This window comes from Papio anubis, chromosome 1 (genome assembly GCF_008728515.1).
Source record: "Papio anubis isolate 15944 chromosome 1, Panubis1.0, whole genome shotgun sequence".
NCBI classification, from domain to species: Eukaryota; Metazoa; Chordata; class Mammalia; order Primates; family Cercopithecidae; genus Papio; species Papio anubis.
Genome location: NC_044976.1, coordinates 21,160,066 through 21,173,766, shown reverse-complemented (window position 1 = coordinate 21,173,766; position 13,701 = coordinate 21,160,066).

Here is a 13,701-nt window from a genome sequence, read left to right as displayed (position 1 = left end):
GTGAACTGGCAGAATACTGAGCAGTCCTATATATCCCCCAGGACTTGATTTGTACTCTGGATATATGTCCTTCCTTGCTTTCTCTTTGGAAAGAATACCACCTGCATATGAGCCCTCATGATAACCCAAGACCTGTGGGCACAGCAGTGTTCCCAGTCCTAGTCTCTGGTGCTTTTGACAAGACATGCCTGGGTATTCAGTACATAGATTTCACCATTTTATGCAGATTCTCCTCCCATAATAGGTAGAATCTACAATCCACATGGGCTCAGATATCCTGAAGGGAATTGCCACAGGGACAGCCAGGGTTCTCACTGGCGAAGTTATCATGAACTCAGGTCACGCTGGATAACCACACAGCTTTGCACTCTTTTTGGCCAACCAGGAGAGTAGCCAGCTGCATTGGACAATATCCTCTGCTGTTTCTCGATGAATACCTTTGGCCAAGTCCAGAAGCCCAAAGCTACCATGGGAACATGCCTCATAGCTCCAGGCTACTCCTCTGTCTGAGCGTTGGGGTCTTTCCTCAGACTTCACATGGTCTCCATGTCCAGGTGGCTCAGGCCTCCATGGTGGGCTTTGTACTATGACTCCAGGTCTCCCTCCTTCTGCAGTGTCTCCTCCAGCATTGCCAACAACCACTGTAAATCCCATTATAAGCCCAGTTGATTTCTACTCCTGTTGGGCGTGCTTATGTTTGATGAGCCTGCAGGTAAGGGGATAAACCTTGGAAAACCAAGTTGCTCTGTATTGGAAGCCCCTGGGGGCTCACTCCAGGCTCCTAGTAAACAGATAGCAGATGGATTCCAGAGAGGGCGTCTTTCCCAAAAGCAGAATTGACTCTACCTGGCTTCTACATCCCATAGGGGCTCCAGGTGTCCTCAGCACTGCAAGCAATTTCCCCGGCGTCTAAGTTCGGACCTGTTTTTCTTTACTTACAAGACTAACCTCAAATTTGCCTACACAAAAAGTAGAGTAGCAAGGTGGGGTTCCCCTTCTGGAGCACACTCCATGGTGTTTCCCGCTGTGCCCTTGTTCCCTGCCCCTCTCTCCAAACGATGATGAGCGGTTGAACAACTCAATGCCTCATTCGGCTTCCACCGAATGTTTGTGCGTTTCTCCAGTAAAGGCTTTTCTGAGGCCACACTCAATGACCTTGTGGTTTTTGCCTTCACTCAATGCCCAGATCTCTTGCACCTTAGAGCTCTGTCCTCAAGTGCCTTCTTTTCTACATCTCACTACCTTGGTGATGGTTTTACATAGCATCTAAATGCCAATGATTTTCTTTTCTTTTTTTTTTTTTTTGAGACGGAGTCTTGCTCTGTCGCCCAGGCCAGAGTGCCATGGCCTGATCTTGGCTCACTGCAACCTCTGCCTCCCGAGTTCAAGTGATTCTCCTGCCTCAGCCTCCCAAGTAGCTGAGATTACAAGCACCTGCCACCACACCTGGCTAATTTTTGTATTTTCAGTAGAGATGGGATTTCGCCATGTTGGCCAGGCTGGTCTTGAACTCCTGACCTCCACCTGCCTCAGCATCCCAAAGTCCTGGGATTATAGGCGTGAGCCACTGTGCGCCTGGCCCAGACTTTTTTTTCTCATCGTTATTCCCTGAATAACACAGTATAACCATGAAGTATATAGCATTTACATTGCGTTAGGTGTTATAAGTAATCTAGAGATAATTTAAAGTACACAGGAGGATGTGTGTCAGTGATATGCAAATATTGTGTCATTTTACATCAGGGCTTAAGCATCTGTGGAGGGGTCCTGAAACCAATCCCCAGGGAGGCAGAGGGACAACTGTATATCCAGAATCTGACACTTTCCCACTGTCTCTGCTGAGGTCCAAGCCACCGCCATACCTTGCCTGAACAAGAGTGGCAGTCTCAACTGGCCTCCCCACTCCCACTTCTGCCCTCTAGTCAGTTATCAGCACTGAAGCCAGAGTGCACCTTTATTTTCTTTTAATAATTAAAAAAAATTTTTTGAGACAGGCATATGCCAACACACGTGGATAATTTTTGTATTTTTTGCAGAGAATGAGGTCTCACTATGCTGCCCGGGGTGGCCTTGAACCAGAGTGCTCCTTTAAAAATAAGTCAGCTGGGCATGGTGGCTCATGCCTATAATCCCAGCACTTTGGGAGGTTGAAGCGGGTGGATCACCTGAGGTCAGGAGCCCTGAGACCAGCCTGGCCAATATAATGAAATCATCGCTCTAAAAATTAGCCAGTTATGGTGTGTCTCCCTGTCCCATCTGCTTGGGAGGCTGGTACAGGCGCTGAGCCCTGGAGAAAGGAGAAAGGTTGCAGTGAGCCAAGATGGAGCCACTGCACTCCAGCCTGAGTGACACAGCACAGAACTCCATCTCAAAAGAAAAAGAAAAGAAAAGAAAAAAGAATAATAAAAACGATAAAATAAAAAGAATCAACTGGGCGTGGTGGCTCATGCCTGTAATCCCAGCACTTTGGGAGGCCAAGGTGGGACAATGGCTTGAGTCCAGGAGTTTGAGACCAGACTAGGCAACACAGCAACACTCCATCTCTACAAATAATCAAAAAATTAGCCAGGCAAAGTGGTGCACACCAGTAGTCTCAGGTACCCAGAAGGCTGAGGTGGGAGGATCACTTGAGCCCAGGAAGTTGAAGCTGCAGTGAGCTGTGATTGCGCCACTGCATTCCAGCCTGGATGACAATGCAAGATCCTGCTCAAAAAAAAAGGAAACAAAATAAATAAAAATATGAGTCATGGCCTGTAATCCCAGCGTCTTGGGAGGCTGAGGTGGGAGGATCCCTTGAACCCAGGTGTTTGAGGCTGCAGTGAGCTATGATCATACCACTACACTCCAGCCTGGGCAACACAGTGAGACTCTGCCTTTAAAAAAATGTGAATCAGATCATGCTACTCCTCTGCTTTAAAACTCTGCAAAGGCTCCCACCTCACTCAGAGGCGAGCCAAAGTTCTTCCTGTGGCCGAGAAGGTTCTACGTGACCATCCTGACTTCTTACTTCCCTACCTCACCTACTACTTTGCCCGTCGCTTAGTCTGCTCCAGCCACTGACTTCCTTGCTATTCTTTTAACACACCAGGCACATTCCACCCTAAGGCCTGAGCACTGGCTGTTGCCTCTACCATGAACACTATTCCTCTGTTGTCCATATAGCTAACTCTCCTACTTCCCTTAGGTGATTTGCTAAATGCTTCTTTCTCAATGAGGCCCATTCTGACCACCCAATTTAATACTCTAATCTACCCCTCTTCTCTAGTTCTATTTATTTTACGATGGCATATATTGTTTTCTTTTTTTTTAAATTTATTTTTATTTTTGGAAACAGGGTTTCTTCTGCCACCCTGGCTGGATTGCAGTGGCGTGCTCGTGGTTCACTGCAGCCTCGACCTCCCAGGCTCAAGTGATACTCGCTCATTAGCGAGTCCCATTGAGTAGCTGGGACTACAGGCATGCGCCACCATGCCTGGTTAATTTTGTTTTTTTAAAAAAATGTTGTATAGAGACAGAGTCTCCCCTATGTTGCCTAGGCTGGTCTGGAGCTCCTGGCCTCAAACGATCCACCTGCTTCAGCCTCCCAAAGTGCTGAGATTACAGGCATGAGCCACTCTACCTGGCCATGTATCACTTTGTAATGCAGCATTTAACTTATTTATCCTGTTGCCCCTGCTAGAAGGTGGGCTCTACCAGGTCAGGGACCTTTGTGTTGCTCACTGATCTGAGTAGGTGCTCAATAAAAATGCATTGACAATGAATATCTGTTACTATATCTGCTTTGCCCCACACCCAAGAGTAAGATCCAGTCAATGGCAGATCTTCAGTAAACATTTGTTGCATGACTCGTGACTCAGTGGGTAAGCGAGTGAATGAATGGATCAGTCAATGAATCAATCAAAGCCTGATTGCTGAAAATGCTAAGTATCTTCGTATATCCTTTAGGAGGAACATTTTCCTTTGTAAAGTTTTTTTTTTTGAGATGGAATCTCACTCTGTCACCCAGGCTGGAGTGCAGTGGCGCGATCTTGGCTCACTGCAACCTCCACCTCCTGAGTTCAAGCGATTCTCCTGCCTCAGCCTCCTGAGTAGCTGAGACTACATGCATGTGCCACCACACGCAGCTAATTTTTTATATTTTTAGTAGAGACGGGATTTCACTGTGTTAGCCAGGATGGTCTCCATCTCCTGACCTCGTGATCCACCCACCTTGGCCTCCCAAAGTGCTGGGATTACAGGCATGAGCCACCATGCCTGACCCTTTTTAAAGTTTAATTTGCCCTTTGGTTTGATGTCTTTTCAGCTTGCTCCTTCCTTCCTTCCTTCCTTCCTTCCTTCCTTCCTTCCTTCCTTCCTTCCTTCCTTCCTTCCTTCTCTCTCTCTTTCTCTCTTTCTTTCTTTCTTTCAGCAGAATCTTGCTATCACCCAGCCTGAAGTGCAATGACATGATCTCGGCTCACTGCAACCTCTGCCTCCTGGGTTTGTGATTTTCCAGCCTTAGCCTCCCAAGTAGCTGGGACTACAAGTGCCCACCACCATGCCTGGCTAATTTTTGTATTTTTAGTAGAGACGGGATTTCGCCATATTGGCCAGGCTGGTCTCAAACTCCTGATCTCTGGTGATCCGCCTGCCTTGGCCTCCCAAAGTGCTGGGATTACAGGAATGAACCATCGTGCCTGGCCCACATTCTTCTTTCTTAAAGGTCCCGACTTTCTCCCAGGAGGAGAGGCCAATGAGACTCATGGTAATAAGAGTGACTAACATTTGCTGAGCACTTGCTGCTGGATTGTACATTTTGGGTGTATTATTTCATGCAATCCTCACTCCTCCTGCAAGGAGGTGGGTTCTACTTCATTACTCCATTTTATGGATGAGCACAATGAGGTCCAAAAGAAGCCAAGAAATCCAACCAAAGCCACACCGATAGTAAGTGGGGAAGCTGGAATTTGAACTCTTGCGGCCTGACTCACAGGGACATCTACTGGATAGGTTTAGACCATGCAGATAAGGTTTTTGATTTTTCCCCAAAGAGTAGGAGGCAGCCATGAAGGGCAAAGGATGAACATGATCTTTCGTGTGTAAACGATGATGAATAATTCCTCCCTATGGGGATACTGTGGGGGAATAGCTTGGTTCATGGATGGAAAGCCCCTGGACAAGGGCCTGGAGGAAGAGACACACGCAAGTAAATTACCCTTTAAAGGAGGCTCAGGCTGGGCCAGAGATCTTACACATGGGCATCTACTGCCATCCTGGGGCCACTGTGCTGTATGACATGCTGTGGGTTCCCGTCTAGTTAAATTTGGGAGGGGCAGGGCTGGTCTCTGCAGTGAAAAATGGCTGCCTTTGGAACTGGGCTAGGAGCAAGGGAGGAGTTCTCAGGGAGCGGGTGGTGTCCTGGGGGCGAGGGCTGCAGAACCCAGGAGTGCTAGGTCTGGGGACATAAACCTGAATAAGACACAGTCCTTGCCCACAGACTGATTAATATTAGGTAGTGTTAGTGAGACCTTGTCTCAAAAAACAAAACAAAACAAAACACAACAAACCCGAGTCATAGTAGGAAGTTGAACTTTATGGGGCCCTTACTAGGTGTCAGGCTCTCTCTGGGCTGCCTGCTTCATGAGCACATCCCATTTAATCCTCACAGCAACCGAGGAGTCTTGTCAGTGTCTAGGAACGACAGGATTCCTGGGTCCAATCCCAGTCCTGCCACTTCCTGGGGACTTCCCTTTCCGGAGCATCAGTTTCCTTGGATGTGAAATGGAGACAGAATAGAAGCTGCCTCCCAGGATTGTGGAGACCAGAGGACATAGCACAGGGGGCTCTAAGGACCGTATGTGGTACATTGTCAACAGGCAGTCTGTGTCCAAGAGGTGGGCTGCCAGCTCTGAGCCGCAGAGATTAACGAAGCAGCCAAGTGCAATGAAAAAGACCTGGGTCCAGGTCAGTTGTTGTCAGTAAACTTGCTATGTGACCTTGGTAAGTCATTTTCCCTCTGTGAGCCTCTTTTGCCAGCCACACAATGTGGAGTTTGGACAAAATCACTCAGATTTTTGGCTATAGGGGCTACAGAAGAAGATCTAGAAGGTTTGCCACCATCCATCCCCGACCCTGAGCATCAGTAGAAGGAGATAGTAATTCAAGGCTCTGTTGAAATAATGAGGTGGAGACTGGTGTGATCCGTGAGTTGCAGAGGAGCCTCGCTCCTCAAAGTGTGGTCCTTACACCAGCCTCAGCATCATGTAGGAGCTTGTTAGAAATGTAGGCTCTCGGATTCCACCCTGGCCCCCTGGCTCAGAACCTACCATGTAACGCAATTGCCAGGATGCTCCTACACACAAGTAAGTGGGACACACACTGATCTGGGGCACTGATTCTCAACCTTGGCCACACAGTGGAATCACCAAGGAGTCTCCAAAGGTTGCGGCATCCAAGCTGCACCTCGGGGATCTCTGCAGTGGGACTCAGACACCAGGGGTTTTTAAGAGCTCCCCAAGTAATCCCAATGTGCAACCTCATCTAATGTTGAGAAGGAATATATGTTTTATCTTTTGTATCAACTGAAATCAATAGAAAATCTTCTAGATTGTTCACAGAGAAGATCTGATACCTGCCACAGAGGCCAGGTAGAAGTTTGACATAAAACCCAGGTCATGGCTGGGAGTGGTGGCTCACACCTATGTCGACCAAAAGAATCAAAACTCTGTAAAATACTTGAAGAGAAATATTAGCTAAATGTGAATGACCAATGGCCCGTGACACAGCCCTCAGGAGGTCCTGAGATTATGTGCCCAAAGTGGTTGGGGTACAGCCTTTTTTTTTTTTTTTTTTTTTTTTAAGACAGTCTTGCTCTGTTGCCCAGGCTGGAGCGCAGTGGCATGATCTCAGCTCACTGCAACCTCTGCCTCTTGGGTTCAAGTGATTCTCCTGCCTCAGCCTCCCAAGTAGCTGGGATTACAGGCGCACACTACCACGCCCGGGTAATGTTTTGTATTTTTAGTAGAGACGGGGTTTTGCCATGTTGCCCAGGCTGATCTTGAACTCCTGACCTCAGGCAGTCTGCCCGCCTCTGCCTCCCAAAGTGCTAGGATTACAGGCATGAGCCACCACACCTGGCTGGTTTTATACATTTTAGAGAGGCATGAGACATCAATCAAATACATTTAAGATGTACATTGGTTTGGTTTAGAAAAGTGGGACAGCTCGATGTGGGGGCTTCCAGGCTATAGGTAAACTTAAAAATGTTCTAGTTGACAATTGGTTGAGTTTGAGGAACTGAGATCGATAGAAAGGACATGTTTAGGGTAAAAGATTGGGGAGACCAAAGTTTTATTGTGCAGAGGAAGCTTATAGCCAGCAGGCTTCAGAGAGAATAGGTTATACAATGTTTTCCTATGGGACTTAAAAGGGTTCCTGAGTGTTGATTATCTCCTGGGTCTGGAAATAGAAAAGGAAGAGGATTCTCTACAGAATGTAGATTTTTCCCACAAGAGACAAACTTTGCAGGGCAATTTCGAGATATAACAAGGAAATATATTTGGGGTTAAACTATTTTGATTTCTTTCTTTCTTTGTTATGTGATATCATGCTGGAGAAGTATGATGAGTCATGTCTGACCCTTACTTCCCATCAAGGCTTAAACCAGTCTTTTGATCTTTCAGGTTACGTTAAGAGTGCCCTGGCTGAGAAGGAAGTCTATTCAGATGGTTGGGGGCCTTAGAATTTTATTTTTGGTTTACACCTATAATCCCAGCACTTTGGGAGGTGGAGATGGGAGGATCGCTTGAGGCCAAGAGTTTAAGACTAGCTGGGCAAAAAAGGAAGACCCCCATCTGTACCCAAAGCAATTAAAAAATAATAATTAGCTGGGCATAGTGGTGCCTGCCTGTAGTCTCAGATACTCAGGAGACTGAGGCAGGAGGATTGCTTGAGCTCAGGAGTTGGAGGCTGCAGTGAGTTTTGATTGCACCACTGCACTCTAGCCTAGGTGACAGAGCACGATTTTTTTTGTTTGTTTGTTTGTTTTTTGACAGTCTCACTCTCTCATCCAGGATGGAGCGCACTGACATAATCTCATCTTGGCTCACTGCAGCCTTCATCTCCCAGGCTCAAGCAATGCTTCAGCTTCAACCTCCAGAGTAGCTGGGACTATAGGGCAACACCATCACACTTGGCCATTTTAAAATTTTTTGTAGAGACGAGATCTCACTATATTGCCCAGGCTGGTGTCAAACGCCTAGGTTCAGGCCATCCTCCTGCCTTGGCCTCCCAAAGTGCTGGGATTACAGGCATGAGCTACCATACCCAGCTGACCTTGTCTTTAAAAAAAAAAAAAAAAAAAAAGCCCAGTCCATGATAAGAAGCCAGACTTTATGGAGCACTTACTGGGTGCCAGGTTCTGGGCTGCCTGCTTCATGAGTACATTCCATTTAACCCGCACACTAACCAAGGTGGTATTATTGTCCCCACTTTATAGATGTGAGGCAAAGAGGTTATGATCCCTGGTCACACAGGCTCACACTGGCAGTGACAGACTAATATTTGAACCCAGGTTATCTGAATGTTTCACAACTAGGCTGACCCCAGTGGTCTTCAAACTGGTTCCTTGGAGCTCTGGGTTCCTCAGAGGTGCCTGAGGAGCTTTTGTGGGGTCAGACCAAGCCTGGAAATCTCTCTCCTTTCCCTTCCCGGCTGGAAGTGACCCTGGTGGCCTCCTGACATCCCTTGTCCACACTGGGTTTGGCAGAGACTCCTTTTGGAGAGAGCGTTCCTTTCTTCACCAGCCTGGAGCACTCAGGTCACATGGTGTTACCCAGTGTTCCCTGACAGCTCTCCCCTGCTTCCCCGCTGCTCGGGGACCCCAGAAGCTAATCCCCATGGCAGCAGGCACTCTGGGGGATTAGCGCTGGGGAAATTAGGCGCCACATCTGCCGGCCCCTGGAGAGCTTGGTAAAGCCTGTGCCTCAGAGCTTGGGAAGCCATTCCTGTTCCCTGGAACACAGGGGACTCCCAGAGGCACTGGTTGGCCAAGCTGGGGTCTGAACTGCCCTGTTCTTGCTGGCACCTTCTGAAGAGGGTAAGTGGTGGCCAAGAGCCTGAGGGCCTAACCAGATTGTTCTGAGCAGGCTTAGGGGGGTGGCAGGCGGTGGGGGGAAGAGGAGCTGGAATTCAATGCAGGGGCACACAGGATGACCAACGGTCCCGTTTACCTGGGACTGAGGGGTTTCTGGGAATGCAGGACTTTCGGTGCTAAAATCAGGACAGTGCTGGACAAACCGGGATGCTGGGTCACCTGGCAGGGGTTTCTGAGCCTGGTCTCACCTGGGAGCGGGGACATGTGAAGGGGAGGGTTACTTTGGTCCCCTGCATCCTCGGCTACCCTCCTTGTTTTCTAGCTTTTCTCTGTTCCCCTTCTCTTTTTGCCAGCCCCTCAGGACCTCTTTTTGCCTTCACTCCTCTGACTCAGTTTCCTGCTTACAGGATCTCCTGTGGTGTAGACCTGAATCCTCAAAGAGCCAGAATCTTCCATGCCTTGGAGAGAATGAAGACCCAGGTGAGGCACAGCCCCAAGAAGCCGTCACCATGTGTCAGCTTCTCACACATGTCTGACCATGCCACCGTCCTGCTGGCTTCAAATATTGGGCTAAATCCCCCCCACATGACCTTCATCATCATCATCATCATTGTCATCATCATCATCTCTAGAGCTTGCACCTGCAGGCCAGGAACTGTTTCAAATGTTTTAGGAACAGTTTCAAATGTTTTACATAAACTCACTGAATTCTCAAAACAAACCAGAAACTAACTACTCTTCCTTTTTTACATCCCCAGAGGCCTCTGTCTGGAGTGACCCAAGCTCATTCCCAACTATCTGTTCAATGACTCTCTCCTCCTCCTCCCTCCCCCTAGGCTGAGCTCATCCGTATCTGTGAGCCCTGAAGCCCTTTATTACACCTCTAGCTACCAACTGGTGAACAGCTCTCTATGGGCTTTGCATGCACTATCTTACTTATTCTCAACGAAACCCTATAAGATGTAGGAAGAATTGTTATCTGCATTATGCAGATGAGAAAACTGAGACTCAGAAGGGTGAGGTCATTTGTCCAGAACGAGTGGTAGCGCCAGAGTCAAGTCCTGCTTCCCTGGCCCCAGGCCCTTGTGTCTGATTATGCCACCATCCTGCTGGCTCCGCGGGGGCAGATGTGGCCCAGCACACAGCAAGCCCTCAGGGATTGTTTTCTGAATGAATGACTGGACAAAGAGTAGTCCTCCCAGAGTGGGCTGTGAGCATGAGGAAGGAGGTGAGGGTGACTGGGGCACAGAACACCTGAGAAGGAGCAGGGGTTAGGGGGTGGCGGAGCCATGTTATAGATGGGGTTTGGGAGAGCCTGGTTCTTCCTGGGCCCTCCCCTGCTGCCAGCAATTTTCTAGCTGGGAAGGGAAAGGAGAGAGATTTCTAGTGGCTACTGCAAGTCAAACTGTGAGCAGCTGGCAAGCAGCTTAGAGATTAAATACTGACCCACCTTCGGGTCTGTTGGAATAAATCCTGAGATTGGAGACAGACTTGAGATGAGGCTGGGCCCCAGAGGAGGGCTGCAAATTGGGGATGAAGAGATCCCCGCTGCATTTTGAGGAGGAGCGGGTGGTGCATCTTACAGAGCTTGAATCTCAGCTCTGCCATTCACTGCCCGTGGACTCAGCAAGTCAATTAACGTCTCTGAATTTTATTCTTCACCTAAAAATAAGCTAAGGATCTGCTGGTCACACCTTAGGTGCCAGTTAGGGGATAGCAGGCTGCCTTCCCACCAAGGGGTCCTCACTGCCCCTGCAGCTCTGTGTTCATGCTAGGGGGAGTATCTTCCATGTGATCCTGCAGCAATATCTGAGAGCCTTCCATTCACTCCTTTGTATCTGGGGTTACTCCTCCAACAGGTGGAGAATCCCAGTGCTTTTGGGATCTTTAAAGGCTTTATTTTGTAAAAATTGAGGTATCATCTACATGAAATAAAATCTGTGCAGTTCTATGAGTTTTTTTTTTTTTTTTTTTTTTGAGACAGGGTCTTGCTCTGTTGCCCAGGCTGGAGGGCAGTGGCATCATCATAGCTCACTACGGCCTCTAAGTCTTGGGCTCAAGCAATCCTCACACCTCAGCCTTCCAAGTAGCCGGGACTACAGGTGCATGCCAGCACACCTGGCAATTTTTTTCTATTTTTTTTTTTTTACAGTCGGAGTCTTGCTATGTTGCCCAGTCTGGTCTTGAACTCCTGGCCTCGAGTGATCCTCCTGCCTCGGCCTCCCAGAGTTCTATAAGTTTCAGTAAATGTATACAATCCCATAACCACCACCACAATAAACATGTAGCACAGTTCCATGACCTCCCCAAAGTCCCTTCTGCTCTTTTGTAGTCTACCCCATCCCTACCCCCAGGCAACCACTGAGTTGTTTTCTGTTCCTATCATTTTGCCTTTTCCAGAATGTTCTATAAGTTGTATTCTATAGTCTGTAGCCATTTAGTCTGGCTTATTTCACTTAGCATCTTGCCTTTAAGGTTCATCCACATTATTGCATGTATCAGTAGCTCGTTCCTTTACATTGCTGAGTAGTATTCCCTTGTGTAGATGTCTATTTACTAGAGTTTGTCTGTTTACTCACCAATTGAGGAGAATTTGGGTTGTTTCCAGTCTTTGGATATTATGACCAAAGATGATTTCAGTGAGAACCCCAGATTCTACAGCTGAAAGACACTTTTGAAATCACACAAGATTTCCAGATATAAAAGTAAACTCTTTACAAGTAGCCCAACCCTCTTCAACACCTGGAGAAGTAGAGGCTCAGAGGGGAAGAGACTTGTTCAGAGTTACAACTGACTCATGAGGTGGAGCTAAGATTTGAACCCAAGTCTTTCAACTTGCAGGACCATGTAAAGTTCAAAAGAATTTCCTGAGAACCTGCTAGTGCCAGGTAGGGTACCAGGTGTCCAAGGCCTAAGAGCCAGGAGGGAATTCTCTGCTGGTGCTGCAAAGAATCCTTACCTCACAGGGAGCTAGACAAAGAAGCCAGTAGTAGCCAGTTACCATGAGTGGCTCTGCCTGGGGGAGAATGAGAAGGCTTCACAGATGCCTATGGGTGTTAAGGGAAGAACACAGTTTGTCTGATGGAAAAGGATAAAAGGAAACCACAGCCTCAGGGAATGGCAGGTGCAAAAGTACAGAGAGGGGCAATGATGCAGGAGGTAGGTGGGGGCATAAAGACACAGGGGCCAGGGGAGGGGCAGGGAATGGGCTGGTGGAGTTTGTCGGAGTCGGATCATAGAAAGTCTCTCTTGCCAGATTGTTTCCTGTAGAACAGAGCCTGGCACACTGTGCTCAACATGTGAGCGATCTTTGTTGTGGAAGAGAGTGCAGGGTTGGACAGGGAGGGATGGAACATAAACTCAGCGAGACTCTCCTGGAACAGAGCCCAGAAGGCAGATGTCTGTATGTACAGACTGTTGATATATTTCAGAGTTGGCATACGAGTCAGTGGGGGACAGGTTGGTGTATTTAATAAATAGTACCGGACTACTGATTATCCATATGGAAAAATAAAATTGGATCCCTACTTTATTCTATAACCAAAAATTCTTTTGTGTGTGACAGTACAAAAACCTCTATTTCTGACCTCCGTGAAAAGAAAGATTTCTTAAGCACACACATGCACTATACACACAATGCAAACCAAAAAGACAATACTGATAAATTTGGCAACAACCAAAACCAAAACCAAAAGCCCTCCTATTCAAAAATACTGTAATAGCTGGCCAGGCACAGTGATTCACGCCTGTAATCCCAGCACTTTGGGAAGTCAAGGTGGGAGGATCACTTGAGCCCAAGAGTCTGAGACCAGCCTGAGCAACATAGTGAGACCCTGTCTCTACAGAAAATGCAAAAACTGATCACATCACTGCACTCCAGCCTGGGTGACAGAGTGAGACTGTCTCAAAACAATCCCAAAATACTGTAATAGCTAATAGGGCTTACGATGTGTCAGAGAATGTTATTTTCATATATTAACTCATGTAATCCTTACAAATTTATGAGTTAGGCACTATTATCATCCCCATTTTACAGGTGAGGAAACAGAAGCACAGAGAAGTTAACTGATTTTCTTAAGGTCACACAGTGGTAAGTGACTGAGCTAAGATTGCAGATCAGGCAATCTGGCCATGGATTCACCACTACACTATTCTACCTCTCCACAAAAGTTATCAACACAGAGTGAAAATCAAGCCACAAACAAGAGTGTATGAAGAACTCTAATAAGTAAAGAAAAGAGAATAGAAAAAGACCAAGCAAAGGAGAATAGTCCAACTGAAGAAAATCAAATCCAAATACGTACAATAAACACATGAACAGGTATTCAATGTTATTAGCTGCCAAGAAGATGCAGATTAAAAATATTAATAGCAATGAGAATCAAAGGTGGGACGAGTAAAAATTGGAATGACAGCTTTAGAGAGGAACAGAACAGTATGTGGCTAAGTTGAAGATGGCTGTACCTTGCCACCCAGAAATTTCACTTTTAGCATAGGATTCCCAACTGGACTGTAAAATAGTCACGTTTTTAAGGTAGTCTGGCCTCAGGCTCTAACTGCTACACTACTCAGTATGTTTATACAACAGCACACTCTACAGAAGTCAAAATGAATAATCCAGAACTGTA